At 43.5% G+C, this 16,901-nt stretch overlaps 1 protein-coding gene across 10 annotated transcripts in view; it reads right to left on the reverse strand.

Moving 5' to 3' along the window:
* The window catches only part of LINGO2 (leucine rich repeat and Ig domain containing 2), a 2,408,131-nt gene that overhangs the window by 1,337,005 nt on the left and 1,054,225 nt on the right, over positions 1-16,901 (reverse strand). For all 10 annotated transcript variants that reach the window (XM_073667628.1, XM_073667593.1, XM_073667612.1 and 7 more), the window contains one exon: positions 891-944. The gene's annotated coding sequence lies outside the window, so the exon portion shown is untranslated. The remainder of the gene's footprint in view (positions 1-890; positions 945-16,901) is intronic.

Consider the following 16,901-nt stretch of genomic DNA (forward strand, 5'->3'; position numbering starts at 1 on the left):
TGTGGAACATCAGTCAAGGATGTCCTGGGAATAAAGGGTAGTGGAGAGTTGGTTGCAAGTAGGACTGTAGTATGCCCTGATTGGATCAGTCTTGTTGAATGGTGGACTAAAAGTAAGTATGCTAGAGAAGGTCAGATATGAAAGGGCTCCCAGAAATTCTAGTGATCATCTGCCATTTTCAGCAGAAAGCTGTAATCGCAAAGAAAATTACAATATGACCATAGTAAATTGAAAACTGTTCAACTCATTTTTTTGAATGTACAAGCTGTGAAAACACTCACAATCAACCATGACCACCAAGCCTTTGTGATTCATATCAGATTTGTAACCATCAAGTTTGTTGTCCCACTATATGTGAAGAAAGAAAAATTGGGGTCTTCAACTTTAATCTAGGGTCTGCAAATCTTTCTTTGAAAGAAGATCACAATTAGTTTTCAGGTTTCGCTAAGCTGCCCTGATATAACGACTACTTTTATACGTTTAGTCAGTAAGCTTTAGCCAAGTAAGTAAATAATACATAACAAATCTATTTCTGTTAGGCATGCTGCTTTAACTTCCTTAGTGGACATTAGAGGCATAAAATAAAAACTAGGTTTTATTCCATTCCGCAGCCACTATTCCATGAGGTGGTCAATTTAACTTACTAAACTGGTGAAAGGTCCTTTTTAATTAACATCTTGATCTAGATGAACTACTTCTATATCGGTCTTAAAGTAATTATCATTGATTTCCAAAGGACATGGTCGGGATTCAGTCGTGACACCATAGCTTTAGATATTTTTTTACTTTCACTAATTATGACGTTTACTAATAATGGAAACTTTATTATGAATAAATGTAATTTTTTTTATAGGAAATTACTTATTTTCATCAGTAGTAGTCACTCTTACCTTTATCTGTGGTCATTTTGAAGTTAACATCTTACTTACTCGTGGTGTCTCAGTCTGTTAGAATGATAAGTAAAAAGGAAAAATGAATTAGTAAAAAGGAAAAATGAATTACTAAAAATATTTTATTTTCATCATATGTAAAACAAGAAAGAAGAGTGTGCTGTTATTATACTATGAATTTTTTTGGCAGAAAGAGAAATTTAGTATGAATGCCAGTTTTTCACACAGTATGAATGAACAAGGGCTGGTTTATTCATCAGATCCTTTTTATATCCGAAGGATATGAATTCAAAGGCATTTAAGGCTTCACCTGCATCGCATGACCTTTCGAGAATAGACTAGAAAATTATATTGCTAGACCTACTTGGGACTTTTTGATCAGGAAGGGTAAAGTAGAGTAAAAATGTTTCTCATGTTAAGTAAATGTAACTTAAAAAATAATTTATATTATGTAATATTTAACTTATTATTCGGCAGTACATACTACATTAACTGTGGGCTGGTCTGCATGTGACTCTGTAATAACATTTTAGAATGTTTGTTCCGCAGTTGGAAGTTGCATAGAAATCATGGAGCTGCAGGTGCAGGAACCTAATTAAAACCTCATTCTGACATCCACGTGACACAGTCCATGTATGGATAAAGAATGTTCCATGCTTATGTATGATGTTATCATGTTGGGTTAAGTAGACCAATGTACAGTCAATGAACGAAAATCAGTACACCGTCCTTATTACACGGATGTCTAAATGAGGTTTAATAGAGAGGGGTAGAGTCCCCAAAGATGAGGCAGCAAGATTTTATTCATTTCACTCTCTTCCTCATCACTGTATGCACAGCACTGAAGTAGCACTCAGTAGACAGTATAGAGGCACTCATAGTGTTTCCTCCTCCTTTAATACCCATAATGTGGGTGCCGGATGGCAGGAGATTCTAAGTCTCAGGACTTCCAGATGCAGACAGGAGGTTGAATTTTCCCTAAACTTGAGCTAATTTGTCATACCCAGTTACAGGGGAAATCAGAATTAATAAAAAATATATTTAAATGTTGAAATACCCCCAGAGGTCTTTTTTGGTCTTGTATAAGGAATATGTGAAACAAATTAGAAAAAAAAAACAAAGCAGGAAAAAATATAAAAGAAATCTACTGCCAGTCTAAATAGTTGCTTCTATCTTTCTCGCACAGAAAAAACCCAAATCATATGTTCAATATATTACAATAATTATTATGCAAATTTGTACACAATTTAAAATGTAAATTAGTAAATTTTTGCGTTTGTAAAAACAATATGAGAAACAAATACATTTCCATTTTTCTGTAAGAATAAAAATTAGGTCTCACATATCAAAAAAAGAGGCAAAAACTGATTTTAATTACCACACTAGAACATTTTTTGAGCTCCTGAAACCTCATGTGAAAAAAAAATGGCTTAGTCATGAATATGGAAAAAAGATATCCTTATCTTGTATTGGTTACGATATGTCCTCAAGTATGCTAAATACCAGTAATACTATATATATTTTACTCAATATAGCAGGAATAATTTCTTATATATTTTTCCAACTCATATTTTTAAAATTGTAATCCATTACTGCTGTTCACAATACTTGCAGGTGAATTTATAATTATTCTCTTTTGTATGGTCTCTGCTTAAAACACCGAGGAGGCCAAGATTTCTGACTTACGAAGAGTAAAAAATATTAATAATGAAACAAAGTGTTCAGTACGTTGTAGGACAGGGTACACTCTAAGTTGAACCCCTGTGACTATCTCTGCTGGGACACAGGGAAGCATGGAAAGGCTACGGCAAGTTCAACATGATGTCTGCTAATTTATCCAGCACTGTAATAAAGTGAGGCTGTGTATAATACCTTTGCCTTTTATTAGTTTTAAGAGCATTACACCTGTTCCACATACAGGAGTTAAATAATTCTCATTTAAGAAACTATTTCTCTCTCATCATGACAAATCAGATTTTGGAGAAAAAAAAAAATCCGTTGACAAAGCGCTCTTCTCCTCCAGTTATTTTGGAAATAGCACTTTGGATCAAGCCAAATGAGTTTCAAGATATATAGAAAAAGAAGAAACTGCAGCCAGCACTCACCGAGGTATTGGTGTGACAGCTAAGCAGATGCAGCATGACCTTTCTGCAATAGGTGTTTTGTATTGAGTGCAAAGTCTAATCAAATGAGTTCTATCATGGCACTTGAATGCTACTGCAATCTTTTTTCGACATTGAATAAGGCACCGACAGAATCCAGTTTAATAAAACAGATGCAATCCAATTTTTTTTCTTATATTCAATTTTTAATCTACTATTTATAAAACCCAGTGGACAAAATTATTACAATTCTAGAATAAAGTAGATACCTTATAATTCAAAAAAGTAAGCAGATAAGAAAAATAACAGTGCTGTTCATTTTCCGTGAGGCTCAATTGATACAAAGTTTGGCCACAAAGGAGCAACTGTCCATCTGATTTAGTGGAGTATAGGAAAGAGATGATGGACACGAGGAAATACTCAGTATGACTATATGAAGGCATTTATAGTAGTAGTTGTTATTGCATTGTGTTGAGCGAGATTTAATTACTGTATATCTTTATATTGATTACAGTATTCATGTTTTACAATTTGAAGGTTTATGAGATCTGAAAAAAAAGTCTCCAGCGCCACTCCTGATCATAGGCTGTGTCTGGTATTGCAGCTCAATTTTATTAAAGTGAATGGGGCTGAACTGGAATACAAAATGCCAGCAATATCGGGAGCTCACTGTATGAGAATTTTATTAGCTCAATAAATCAATATACAGATTGCACATAATGGTGTTGTACCTTAAAATTTCATGATTCATAAAACTATATAATAAAACTAAAAGTAATCCTATAAAATGCCATAGCCCTCCTAAGTAGAGATGAGCGAACCTGAACTTAAAAGTTCTCTCGGAAGTCTGATGTAATGTTTTCAATGGGTGATTGGGTTCTGGTTCAAGTTCGGGTACAGTTCTGGCACCCAAATCGAACTTTGGAATAAAGTTTGGGTTGGGTACCAGAATCTGAGCTTCCACGGGTCCGCTCATCCCTACTCTTAAACGACCACCATGTTTCTGCTAAACATCTTGTTGAGTTTCAATCTTTATATACTTTCAAAGTCAAGTTTTATTTTGCATTTGTGCTCTGCAAGTGTCTCAGGACTAGAGATGAGCGTTGTTCTACTCGAACTGTTCGCCAATCTCAAATTCGAGCTGTTTTGGGCGGTGTTCGAGCCGGTCGGCGAACACGAACAATTTGAGAAAAATTCGGCTGTTCGAGGTTATGTTCGATAACTGTTCGTGCACCAAAATCATAACTGGATTTTTTCTCAGTAATGATGAAAATTAATGTTAATACGCAGTTTGAGTGTACAGCGGGGCGGGGGGAGGGGCAGGGGATGGATCTCTGCAGGAACAATGAAGATCTCCATTTTTTTTTCTCTTTCCCGCATTTGCAGTGGGGAGGTGCAATCTGTCAGCCTATCAGCAGCGCACACACGGAGCGAAGTGCTTTTTTTCACACAAGCAAGGGTATGTGTGATTGGCAGTGTATGTCACATGTCCTTGCCCTATAAGACCAAGCCATTTTCCCCGTCGCCACCATTTTCTCACTGCTGCAGCTGCGTGTTAGACGGCACCGCTGTTGCTGTGTGCGCTATACCTTGTTAATTTCAAGCCAATTTTCGCACAAATATACAGATAGCTTGGGAGTAGGGAATAGATGTGATTGCAGTCCTTTTAAGGACTAGGTTACAGAATTTCCTACGACTTTTATCAAGCAGGTCTGTGCTCTTAAATAGATAGATTGTGGGAGTAAAGACTAATTGTAATTGGAGTCCTTTTCAGGACTAGGTTACATCAGTTCCTATCAGTTTTTGCCAGGCAGGTCTGTGCCAGTGCTGTGCAAGTTTCTTTCACAGCATTTGGCTGAATCTAGCAAAGCTAATCCTTTTTGGCCTATTGCAGAGTGTGTTAGTCAGTGGAGTAGCCTATCTGTGTTGCAAGACATACCATCTGTGTATAGAATACCAATTTTTTTACTGCACCTAGTGAAGTAAAATCTTTTGGGCATAGCATCATTCTATTAGTCCATCTATACTGACCTCCATCAGGTTGCAAATTAAAAATATTTTTTTTCTGCATCTAGCTCTGAAAAAATATTTGGGCTTCTAGCAGTGTGTGGGACTTGGTCTATTAGTCCATCTATACTGACCTCCATCAGGTTGCAAATTAAAAATAATTTTTTTCTTCATTTAGCTCTGAAAAAATATTTGGGCTTCTAGCAGTGTGTGGGACTTGTTCTATTAGTCCTTCTATACTGACCTCCAGCAGGTTGCAAATTGAATATAATTTTTTTCTGCATCTAGCTCTGAAAAAATATTTGGGCTTCTAGCGGTGTGTGGGACTTGGTCTATTAGTCCATCTATACTGACCTCCATCAGGTTGCAAATTAAAAATAATTTTTTTCTGCATCTAGCTCTGAAAAAATATTTGGGCTTCTAGCAGCGTGTGGGACTTGTTCTATTAGTCCATCTATACTGACCTCCATCAGGTTGCAAATTAAAAATAATTTTTTTCTGCATCTAGCTCTGAAAAAATATTTGGGCTTCTAGCAGTGTGTGGGACTTGGTCTATTAATCCATCTATACTGACCTCCATCAGGTTGCAAATTAAAAATAATTTTTTTCTTCATTTATCTCTGAAAAAATATTTGGGCTTCTAGCAGCGTGTGGGACTTGTTCTATTAGTCCATCTATACTGACCTCCATCAGGTTGCAAATTAAAAATAATTTTTTTCTGCATGTAGCTCTGAAAAAATATTTGGGCTTCTAGCAGTGTGTGGGACTTGGTCTATTAGTCCATCTATACTGACCTCCATCAGGTTGCAAATTAAAAATAATTTTTTTCTTCATTTAGCTCTGAAAAAATATTTGGGCTTCTAGCAGTGTGTGGGACTTGTTCTATTAGTCCTTCTATACTGACCTCCAGCAGGTTGAAAATTGAATATAATTTTTTTCTGCATCTAGCTCTGAAAAAATATTTGGGCTTCTAGCGGTGTGTGGGACTTGGTCTATTAGTCCATCTATACTGACCTCCATCAGGTTGCAAATTAAAAATAATTTTTTTCTGCATCTAACCCAGCCAATAGTTTTGGCCTAATACCACAGTTTGGCCACTCAGCTCTGCTCGGTTACCATCCATTGTTTTTTTGTGCAAACAACTCCAGAGTTGTGAATTAGTTAACCACCAAAATGAGTGGAAAAAGGCCTGCTGCTGGTGGAAAGGGGAATAGTCGTGTTGGGAAGGGGAAAAAAGGTTGTGTCCGTGGGGTAGGTGCAGAAGAAAGACCATCTTCCAGCCAAACTAAAATGTCTACTTCTTTTAGCGGACAATGTGATAAGATCCCTTTCTTACGGCCACGCCAATCGCTACAAATTCCAGATGAGGCACAAAAACAGCAGGTGCTTCAACGGATATCAAGTGCTCCTTTAAGTGGGCTCTCCTCCACATCAACTTCAACATCACAAATACTCCAGTCCTCAAAGGTGTCACCCAAATCGCTCTTGCTTCCTCACAGCTCCCAAATATCCAGCTGCCCGTCTGAGTATGAGGTAGAACAGATGGTTGAGTCTGCAGAGCTGTTTACTCATACTATAGCCTGGGAATCAGAGGTCGACTCCAGCGCTTCTGTGAATCCAGACGAGGAAATGATCTGCACTGATGCCCAGAATCTTTATAAGTCGGATCCAGGACCAGACGCAGAAGGTTCTGACCATAATGTAGACCCTCATTCCCAAACTGTAACTCCTGTTGGTGGAGACAATGAGGAAGACGATGATAAGACTCAAATACCTGATTGGAGCGACAACTTTAGTTTTTTGTCAGGGCAGGAACAGGTTGGCTCTGAGGACGACGGGTGTGATAACGCACAGGGTGATGATGATGAGGTCGGAGATCCCACTTACTGTCAACCCACAGTCAGCCAAGAGATGAGGTCAGCAGAGGAGGTGGAGGAAGATGCTAGTGACGACGAGGTCAGGTTGCGCCTTCCTGGACAGAGACGTAGTACTGGAAGCACGTCAACAACTGCATCCTCAAACACAACTCTGCCTCTCACCACAAGTCGTAGTGGCTCTTCAGGTCGCATGGGTGCTAAGCCTTGCATAGCCTGGGCATTTTTTCAGATCGATAAAGATGACCCAACTCGTGTTATCTGTAACATTTGTCAGCAAAAGCTAAGTAGAGGCCAAAAAATACATAGTTTGAGTACTTCATGCATGAACCGGCACATGGACATGAAGCATAAGTTGCAGTGGGAAGCTCAGTGTGCTACAATGCGGCCTAGCCGGCCGGGCCAACCACCGTCTGCCATATCTTGTGCATCCGCGGCCTCTTCATCCTCTGTGACTGGGGGGACAGCAGTCACACCTGTTTTGGGGCACAGACCTGCAACCTCTTTACCCGCAACAGCCAGCGTGATTGGCAGGTCATCATTTTCTTTGGAGGTGGTAACACCAGCTGGTGTTGAGCGCTGTCCGACATCGATAGCACCACCTTTGGATCAAGGCAACCTAACATGTCCGCCTGCATCTTCCTCACAGACCGGCAGTTTGCCGGGGACACCCTTATCAACCCCGTCTAAGCACAATAGCCAGCCCTCGGTCCCTCAGATGTGGACAAGTAAAAGACCATTTCCTCCTAGCCATGAGAAAGCTAAGAGGTTGAATTTCACCATCTGCAAGCTCTTGGCTACAGAAATGCTGCCTTTCCGCCTGGTGGACACAGAGGATTTTGGAGACCTTATGTCCGTCGCAGTGCCCCAGTACCAGATGCCCAGTCGGCACTACTTCTCAAAGAAAGGTGTGCCTGCGCTCCACCAGCATGTCGCACACAACATCACCGCTTCTTTGAGAAACTCTGTGTGTGACAGGGTGCATTTCACCACAGACACTTGGACGAGTAGGCATGGACAGGGGCGTTACATGTCGCTGACTGGGCACTGGGTAACTATGGTGACAGCAGGACAAGGGGCTGCTGTCCAAGTCTTGCCGTCCCCACGAGTTGTGCGTCAATCCTCTTTATGTCAAAGTTCCTCCACTGCTTCTGCCTCCTCAACCTCCTCTCGGTCTTCCACCTGCACCCAAAGCCTGTCTGGTCATGCCACAAGCTTTCTAACTGCGCAGAAGGGATCCTGCACACCTCCTTACTATGCTGGCAGTAGGGCTCAACGTCATCAGGCGGTTTTTACATTGAAATGTCTGGGAAATGTGAGTCACACAGCTGAGGAGTTGTGGTCAGCTCTGGAGAACCAATTTCATGAATGGTTGTCTCCACTGGACCTGAAACCAGGGAAGGCCGTGTGCGACAATGCTGCAAACCTGGGTGCGGCCCTTCGCCGGGGCAATGTCACACACGTGCCTTGTATGGCTCACGTGTTGAACCTGGTTGTCCAGCAATTTTTAGCCCACTATCCCAGACTAGATGGCCTTCTGCAGAGGGCACGGTCGCTGTGTGCTCACTTCCGCCGTTCGCATCCCGCAGCTCAGCGACTTACATCTCTACAGAAGTCGTTGGGCCTGCCACTTCACCGGCTAAAATGCGATGTGCCTACCCGGTGGAATTCAACTCTGCACATGTTGCAGCGACTCTGGCAGCACCGACAAGCCCTGGTGCAATACGTTCTGACGTATAGCCTGGGCCAACGAGATTCAGAGGTGGGGCAAATCACGCTGGAGGAGTGGTCTCAGATCAGGGACCTATGCACCCTTCTGCACAGTTTTGAAATGGCGACGAAGATGTTTAGTGCTGACGATGCCATTATCAGCATGACTATTCCGGTGATTTACATGCTGGAGCACATGTTAAACAGAATTCGGAGTCAGGTGGTGGCACAAGAGGAGGTGGAGGAAGTAGAGGAGGAGGAGTTGTATGCGGAAGGGCTAACATCTGCAAGGTCCAGACGGTCGGCAGCACCAAGGCGGCAGGCATGTGAGGGTGGGGGAGATGATTTTACCAGGGTGCATGGTAGCAGCCAAACTAGTGAGGAAGGTGCAGGAGCCCAGGAAGAAGTGGAGGACGAACTGATGGAAGACTCATTAGATGAGGGAGACCTTGATCACATTTCTGTTGTGCGAGGTTGGGGGGAGAGGACAGAGGAAGGAAGCATGATTGTTACCTCGCCACCAACACAACAGGGACTTGGTGCTCCTGGATGCGCAACACACATGAGTGCCTTCTTGCTGCACTACCTGCAACATGACCCTCGAATTGTGAGAATTAGAAATAATCCTGACTACTGGGTTGCCACACTGTTAGATCCCCGGTACAAAAGTAAATTTGCAGAAATTATTCCTGCCATAGAAAGGGATGCACGCATGCAGTAGTATCAGCAGAGACTGTTGCAGAATCTTACATGTGCTTTTCCACAAAATACCAGTGGTGCACTTAGTGAATCTCACAGTTCCAACTTGCCAACCGTGGGACCGTCAAGTATTCAGCACTCAAACCGTAACAGAACCACAGTATCTGCTGGTAACATCAATTTTGCGGAATCATTTCACCACTTTTTTAGCCCATCCTTTGCAAGGCCACAAGAGACAAGAAGTCTGACACATAGTCAACGCCTAGAGACGATGGTACAGGAGTATCTCCAAGTAAACATTGAAGCCACGACTGTGTCACTGGACCCTTGCTCTTTTTGGGCTTCCAATCTGGATAAATGGCCGGAGCTAGCCACTTACGCCTTGGAGATCTTGTCATGCCCCGCAGCCAGCGTTCTGTCTGAACGTGTGTTCAGCGCTGCTGGTGGTGTGCTGACAGATAAGCGCACACGGCTCTCCACTGATAATGTAGACAGACTCACGTTCATAAAGATGAACAAATCATGGATCCGAAATGACTTTTCTACCCCTGTGTCATCCTGGGGAGAGTAAAAGCTTGATGATTGGTTAAAATCACCCTACCAACCGTTTTAAGCTTTCAAATTACTAATCATGTTTATCTGTATCTTGACTGGAAAATAATTTGGGCTTTGTAGCAGTGTGCAGCACTGATCCTATTAGGCCATCTATAATAAGCTTCACCAGATTTAAAATTAAAAATAATTTTTAGCTGCATCTAGCCCGGAAAATAATTTTGGGGCTCCGAGATGCGGAAGACACATAAGTGCCTTCTTGCTGCACTACCTGCAGCATGACCCTCATATTGTCAGAATTCGAAGTAATCATGACTACTGGGTTGCCACACTCTTAGATCCCCCAAACTTTTCGATCAACCTTTTCATTTTAATAAAGACCAAAAAAATGGTCATTTTTGAAATTATAAGCATTAGCAGGTTGTTAGAAACTGAAATCAAACAGTTTTCAACTCAAAACTTTATTCTAGGTGATGTTACATTTTCACATAGGACCCCTTGTTCGAAAGGAGCTTCTGAACTCTCTCGTCCATTGAATTTGTCAGGTTTTGGATGGTTTCTGCTTCAATTGTTTTGCATGAGGACAGAATACCCTCCCAGAGCTGTTGCTTAGATGTGAACTGCCTCCCGCCATCATAGACACTCCTTTTAATGATGCTCCAAAGGTTCTGAATGGGGTAGAGGTCAGGGGAGCATGGGGGTCACACCATAAGTTTGTCCCCTTTTATGCCCATATCAGCCAGAGATGCAGATGTTTTATGTGCAGCATGAGATGGTGCATTATCATGCAGAAAAATGATCTTGCTGTGAAATACACGGTTCTTCTTCTTGAACCATGGCAGGAAGTGCTGTTTGAGAAAATCCACATACATTATGGAGTTCATCTTTAGCGCCTTCAGGGATCCTAAAGGGGCCGACAATCTCTCTCCCCATGATTCCAGCCCAAAACATTACTCCACCTCCTCCTTGTTGGCGCTGTAGCCGTGTTTGTGTGGGGTGTCCATCAACCAGCCATCCTCCACTCCATTCATCTGGACCATCGAGCGCTGCACGGCACTCATCCGTGAACAAAACAGTTTTGAAATCAGTCTTCATGTAATGTTTGGCCCACTGGAGCCGTTTCTGCTTGTGTGAAGTGGGTAGAGGAGGTCGACAGGATGGCGTATGCACAGCTGCAAACCTCTGAAGGACCCTGCATCTTGTTGTTCGGGGGACGTTGGAGGCACAAGCAGCTTCAAAAACTTGTCTGCTGCTATGACAAGGCTTTTTTGCCGCTGCTCTTTCAACCTGACGTAATTGCCTGTAGGAAAGAGTCCTCAATTTGCCCTTATCAGCACGCACACGTGTGTACTGTGAATCAGCTACATACTTCTTGATTGCCAAGACACTTCATCCTGATCATCGCACAATGTTGATTGTAGTCATGCCTTGACCTAAACACTCCACAATTTGTTGCTTCTCAGCAGCCGACACATCCTTTTTCTTTCCCATTTTGGCAGAAAATGTAGGCTGCTTAATAATGTGAGAGAGCCTTCTTAAGTAGTCTTGCCTTTCATTGGACACACCTGCCAAACTAATTAGCACAGGTGTCTGCAATTGCTTACAGTGATATAAAGAGCCCTGACACACATCACCATCAATGAGTTTAACTGACAAACAAACAAATTCTTCCCTTATCACTCCTAAACACTTTTTGCATAATAATTTGGAACGCGGTGTACATGTGCTTTTCCACAAAACACCAGTGGTTCACGTAGTGAATCTTACAGTTCTAACTTGCCAACCGTGGTCTGTATGGAATTGTTCAATAAAGGGCCCAAAATTAAGATAACATAGATGGGAGAGGTCTCTATGAATAGGAATTCCTAAGTATTTGATACCCTGTGAGGGCCAGGCAAAGGGAAAGTTGGACTGGATGGAATCCTATATGGATTTAGGGAGGGAGACATCGAGGGCCTCAGACTTCGCTGCATTGATTTTAAAATTTTACCATGTAACAAAGTGATCTATTTCAGCCATAACAGCAGGGATGGATATATGTGATTGAGTGATATATACTAGGACATCATCAGCAAATAGAGAGCACTTGTACTCGGTGCCTCCCACCTCAATCCACCTAATATTGGGGTTATGGCGAATTGATGAGAGCAGGTGCTCCGTCACTAGGATGTATAAGAGAGGGGACAGAGGACATCCCTGCCTTGTCCCATTGGTGATTGTGAAAGGTGATGAAAATGTTCTGACGCACCCCCTGGGCCTTGGGACACCCGGAGCCGGACCCATTTTGGTGGATGCTGGTGGTTGTAGTCTTCGTGGCGGCGATCTGGTTCCGTGGCTCAGGGCGGTCAAACCAGTGGCGGAACTATTTATGTGGTTTTGATGTTTAAATGTCCGACTACGCCACCCGTGGATTGCGGTCAGAGTGAACCGCCGCTACAGGGCAGACCGCTAAGGCTGGTGTTGTGGGTGCAGCAGAGCGTAGCATAACTCCCCACGGGAGGAGTATAGCCTCAGGGCAGTGTATGCGGAGGATGGGGGTGATGGTGCAGGGCAGCAGCAGTAACGACACGGAGTCAGTGATGCAGTTCAGGGCCTTTACTCACAGTTCTTATTATCCAGACCACGTCTGCAGGTAACGGCTGCCCATGTCGTACTGTGCTCACCAGGTGAGGGGCTCAGACAACTCCCAGATAACTTTGGAGCGCTTCACAGGACCCCCTTTGTGTGTCCTTTGTCTGGCCTTTCTTACCAACACTTCTGTCCGGCTGCCTCGGGCCTCCTCTTGGTAAACTTGGCGCCAGTTTCCCTGACCCTATGTGGTGCCTTCCTAGCGAGTGGAGCAAGGGGCTGCGCCACATAAAATGTCAGAGCCTCCGGTTTCTAGCTGAGGGTCGTTTCCTGCCTCCACTAGTTCGGGGACCGGTCTCCCCCTTTGGCCTGACCCCTCCACGCAGGTGGATTCGGGCGTGCGGTGGCGACTCGCCCGTCCGCACCCCTGGGATCCCTTCATTCCTCGTTCCTGGAGCCTTCTCCGCTCCTCTTCCTTCCTTCTCCCTCTTGCAGGCCTGGGCCTCTGTTACTAGGCCCGCCTCCGGAGCAGAGCTCATGCAGAGCCCCTGCTCCCTGCCACTTCTGCTCAGACTTCTCTGCACTGAACTAAGATGGTGCCCACCTTTTATACTCCCTTCTCAATGCACCCAGGAACTGCTTCCTCCCTGCTCCTGCACTGCAGGGTTCCCCTTCCTCAGTGTTCCCTCCCCCCACTCCAGCCAGGGACAGGGACTGTCGTGCCCATCTCAGGGGCATATTGGTCGCCCTGCCCCACGGCAATGTGGTGTAATGCATGCAGGTGTCAGGTCCTGATCCACACTCCATCCTTATCTGAGAGTGAGATATCACACCTCTGGGTGAGGTGCAATACGTCTGTAGCAACCGAGCCCTCGGTGCTACAGTTCCATTTATCTTCAGCCTAGGTGACGTATTGTGATACAGGGCCGTGATTTTGGCTATAAAAGTGTCCCCTAGACCCCTACCCCAAGCTTTTTAAGAGAATCATATATGGCATGCCAGGAGACTCTATGGAATGCTTTCTCAGCATCCAACGAGAGTATCTACTTACAAATTTTTAACTGCATCTAGCCCAGGAAATACTTTGTGCCTAGTAGCAGTGTCTGCTAGTCAGCGGATTATCCCGGCTGTTAAGAAAGCTACACCACCTGTAGTTTGGACACTTAATTTTTTCAAAGGAAATGCTTCGGGACCACGGGATACTCAGTGAAGAGCATCAGGAGGCACCCCAAGGCATAGGGGCTGGGACTGGCACTAGGATGCCTTGCGGTGGACAGCCGAGCTCGATCCTTAGAAAGGCTTTTTAACTGCAGCAGCTTTAGTGGACGCTACTGGAGCTGGAATTACGCGGCTGCTGGCATGAGACTTGCCCTCCAATAGATCCTTGTAAATGGATTTAAAGTGTATTCATTCAAATTAGAGGGACAATTTAAATTAAAAAGCTTAGAGCTGCCTCCACCACAGGGGGGCTCTCTCGACCCACCAGCGGACAGGCACCAGTATTGGGAGAGGGGGTCTGGCCGTCAGGGTTCACCGCGGCTCTGGCACAAACCCGGCGACACGGAGGTGGCACGGGCAGGAGCGGACTGGCCGTCTCGGCTTCTCACTTTTTGGATTTTAGAAGGGCATGACATGCCTATATCTGTGTCTCCCCCTCCTTTTACTCCTCCACCTCTTTTCTTTTCGCATGACAATATGTACTTGTCACTTTTCCATGTGTTAGTTGTGTCTTCTGAGCAGTTTGTCAGCTTTTGGACACCTTTGAAGGTGTTTTCTATGTGTTTCTATGTGTTTTTGTTTGCCTGCCATTGGTTTTAACGGTGTTCGAAGGTGTTCGACGAACAGTTCGACGAACAGTTCGGCGAACACACGGGTGTTCGACGAACCGAACCGAACTCGAACACTACGGGGGTGGCTCAACACTACTCAGGACTAGTCTTGGCAAGGAGTTAATTTCCACAGACTAGTCCTGCCTCCCATTTTGAAAGAATCTGCCTCTTTGCCTGATTTACATAATTTGCAAGGTTTCACCTTCAGCTCTTGTAAAGTGTGCCCATGCTTGTGATGTTCTGCCTTTTTCAGAATGTGCAATGAAACCAGGGGTACACTCCCCAGCTTCATAAGCCCACTGCCTATGTTCAGGCAGAATGTCGCACACAAGGGCAAAATGGTAACATCGCTCTTGCAAATTATGAAAGTTCTGCACCAAAGGGAAGACATATGAGATGGGAACCCAGAATTAAACTTGAATTTGGAAGTATATAAAAGTCAAATAGACAGAAGAAGGTGGTGTCAGAAGGCATAAATAGTGTGAAGCAGAGACATGGTTACAGTTTAGGGGACAAATGCAGCTGATAGATTCCTGTTAATTTGCAGAACATCTTATGGAGATATTATAAATTAAAACATATTTGTAATTTTAATTTTTATTCCATAAATCAAGAGCAAACGTGAAAATAAGCAGCTTTGTAATTTATCTCATCAGAGAAATCTGCTTCTTTCTCCTGGACTAATCATTCATTCTCAAAATTATCACTTCATGGGTAAAATCTCATTCAGTGAAGACAGGCTATTACAATACTCAGATAGAATCTTATTATTAAAAACTGTCATCTCCTATGCTGCAAGGAGGGGAAAGGTGGATAGGGGGGGCTAAAGGCAGAACCTCTCCCTCTTACCTGCTCCCATCTGTATAGAATTTTGTCAGTAGGTACTGCCATTTCCTATCTCAGTAATGTAACTGTCTTCACTGAATACAGGTTTTCCAAGGGAATTGAGAATTTTGAAAATGAGTGTTCAGTCCTATCTGAAAAAGAAGAAGATTTCTCTGATAAGATATATTACAAAGTTTCCTATTTTCATGTGTATTGTTGATTTATGAAATACAAATTAAAATGATGGTTACTCTTTAAGATGGAACTGTACTTTCAACCAACATTGCATGGAGTACATGCGTTTATTAGAAATATTGCAATGTAATTTAGCAAAGAAATCAGTTTCCTTCATCACTTATCAGACAATTCTTACCTTCCACTCTCTCTTCCCCACTCCCACCCTATCTCCTGAACTCTTCATTCACTGTGAAAAAGCAGTGAGAGTCTGTCTTGCTCAGAGCAGACAAAGTACAGGAGTCATATGAAATGTAAGAGGAGGGAAGAGGGGAGGAGGGGTGAGCAGCAGGGATAGGAACAGGTAGACTGAAATACATTGGGCAGAGCTCAAGTGTTTTCCTTTACATCAGAGGTTTATTCAGCTCAACAATGCTCAGCTCTGCTGTATAATGTCCTCCATGTTGCTGCAGCTTGTCTCCGTGAGCTAAAAAGTGAATGAAAAGTCAGTATTCCCCCCTCTCCCTGTGCTGTGCTGTGTATGGTAGAAATCACTGCTGCTCATCACCTTCCCCCAGCAAACAGTAGATTGCAAATTATAGATAGAGCATAGAGAGGGGAAAACTGTTGAGAATGCCGGATATAAGTCACATAACGGACAGAAATTGTGTTATTGCTCATGTACAGTCATGGCCAAAAGTATTGAGAATGAGACAAATAGTAATATTTCCAAAGTTTACTGCTTCATTTTTTGTAATGGCAATTTGCATATACTCCTGAATGTCACAGAGTGATCAGCTTAACAGCAATTACTGTAATTGCAAAGTCAATATTTGCCCAGAAAATGAACTTTAACCCCCAAAGCACATTTCAACATCATTGCAGTCCAGCCTTAAAAGGAGCAGCTAACATCGTTTTAGTGATTGATCCATTAACACAGGTGTGGGTGTTGATGAGGGCAGGGCTGGCGATCAATCAGTCACGATTAAGTAAGAATGACATCACTGGACACTTTAAAAGGAGGTTGGTTCTTGGTATCATTGTTTCTCTTCAGTTAACCATGGTTATCTCTAAAGAAAAACGTGCAGCCATCATTGCACTGCACAAAAATGGCCTAACAGGGAAGAATATCGCAGCTACAAAGATTGCACCTCAGTCAACAATCTATCGCATCATCAAGAACTTCAAGGAGAGAGCTTCCATTGTTGTCAAAAAGGCTCCAGGGCGCCCAAGAAAGACCAGCAAGCGCCAGGACCGTATCTTAAAACTGTTTCAGCTGCGGGATCAGACTACCAGCAGTGCCGAGCTTGCTCAGGAATGGCAGCAGGCTGGTGTGAGTGCTTCTGCACGCACTCTGAGGCGGAGACTCTTTGAGCAATGGCTGGTTTCAAGGAGGGCAGCAAAGAAGCCACTTCTCTCCAGAAAATACATCAGGGACCGACTGATATTCTGCAAAAGGTACAGGGAGTGGACTGCTGAGGACTGGGGCAAAGTCATTTTCTCTGATGAATCCCCTTTTCGATTGTTTGGGACATCTGGAAAACAGCTTATTCGGAGAAGAAGAGGTGAGCGCTACCACCAGTCTTGTCTCATGCCAACTGTAAAGCATCCTGAAACCATTCATGTGTGGGGTTGCTTCTCAGCCAAGGGAATCGGCTCACTCACAGTCTT

Source organism: Phyllobates terribilis, unplaced genomic scaffold (assembly GCF_046119375.1).
Source record: "Phyllobates terribilis strain yellow unplaced genomic scaffold, ASM4611937v1 Scaffold_1__5_contigs__length_1240528914, whole genome shotgun sequence".
NCBI classification, from domain to species: Eukaryota; Metazoa; Chordata; class Amphibia; order Anura; family Dendrobatidae; genus Phyllobates; species Phyllobates terribilis.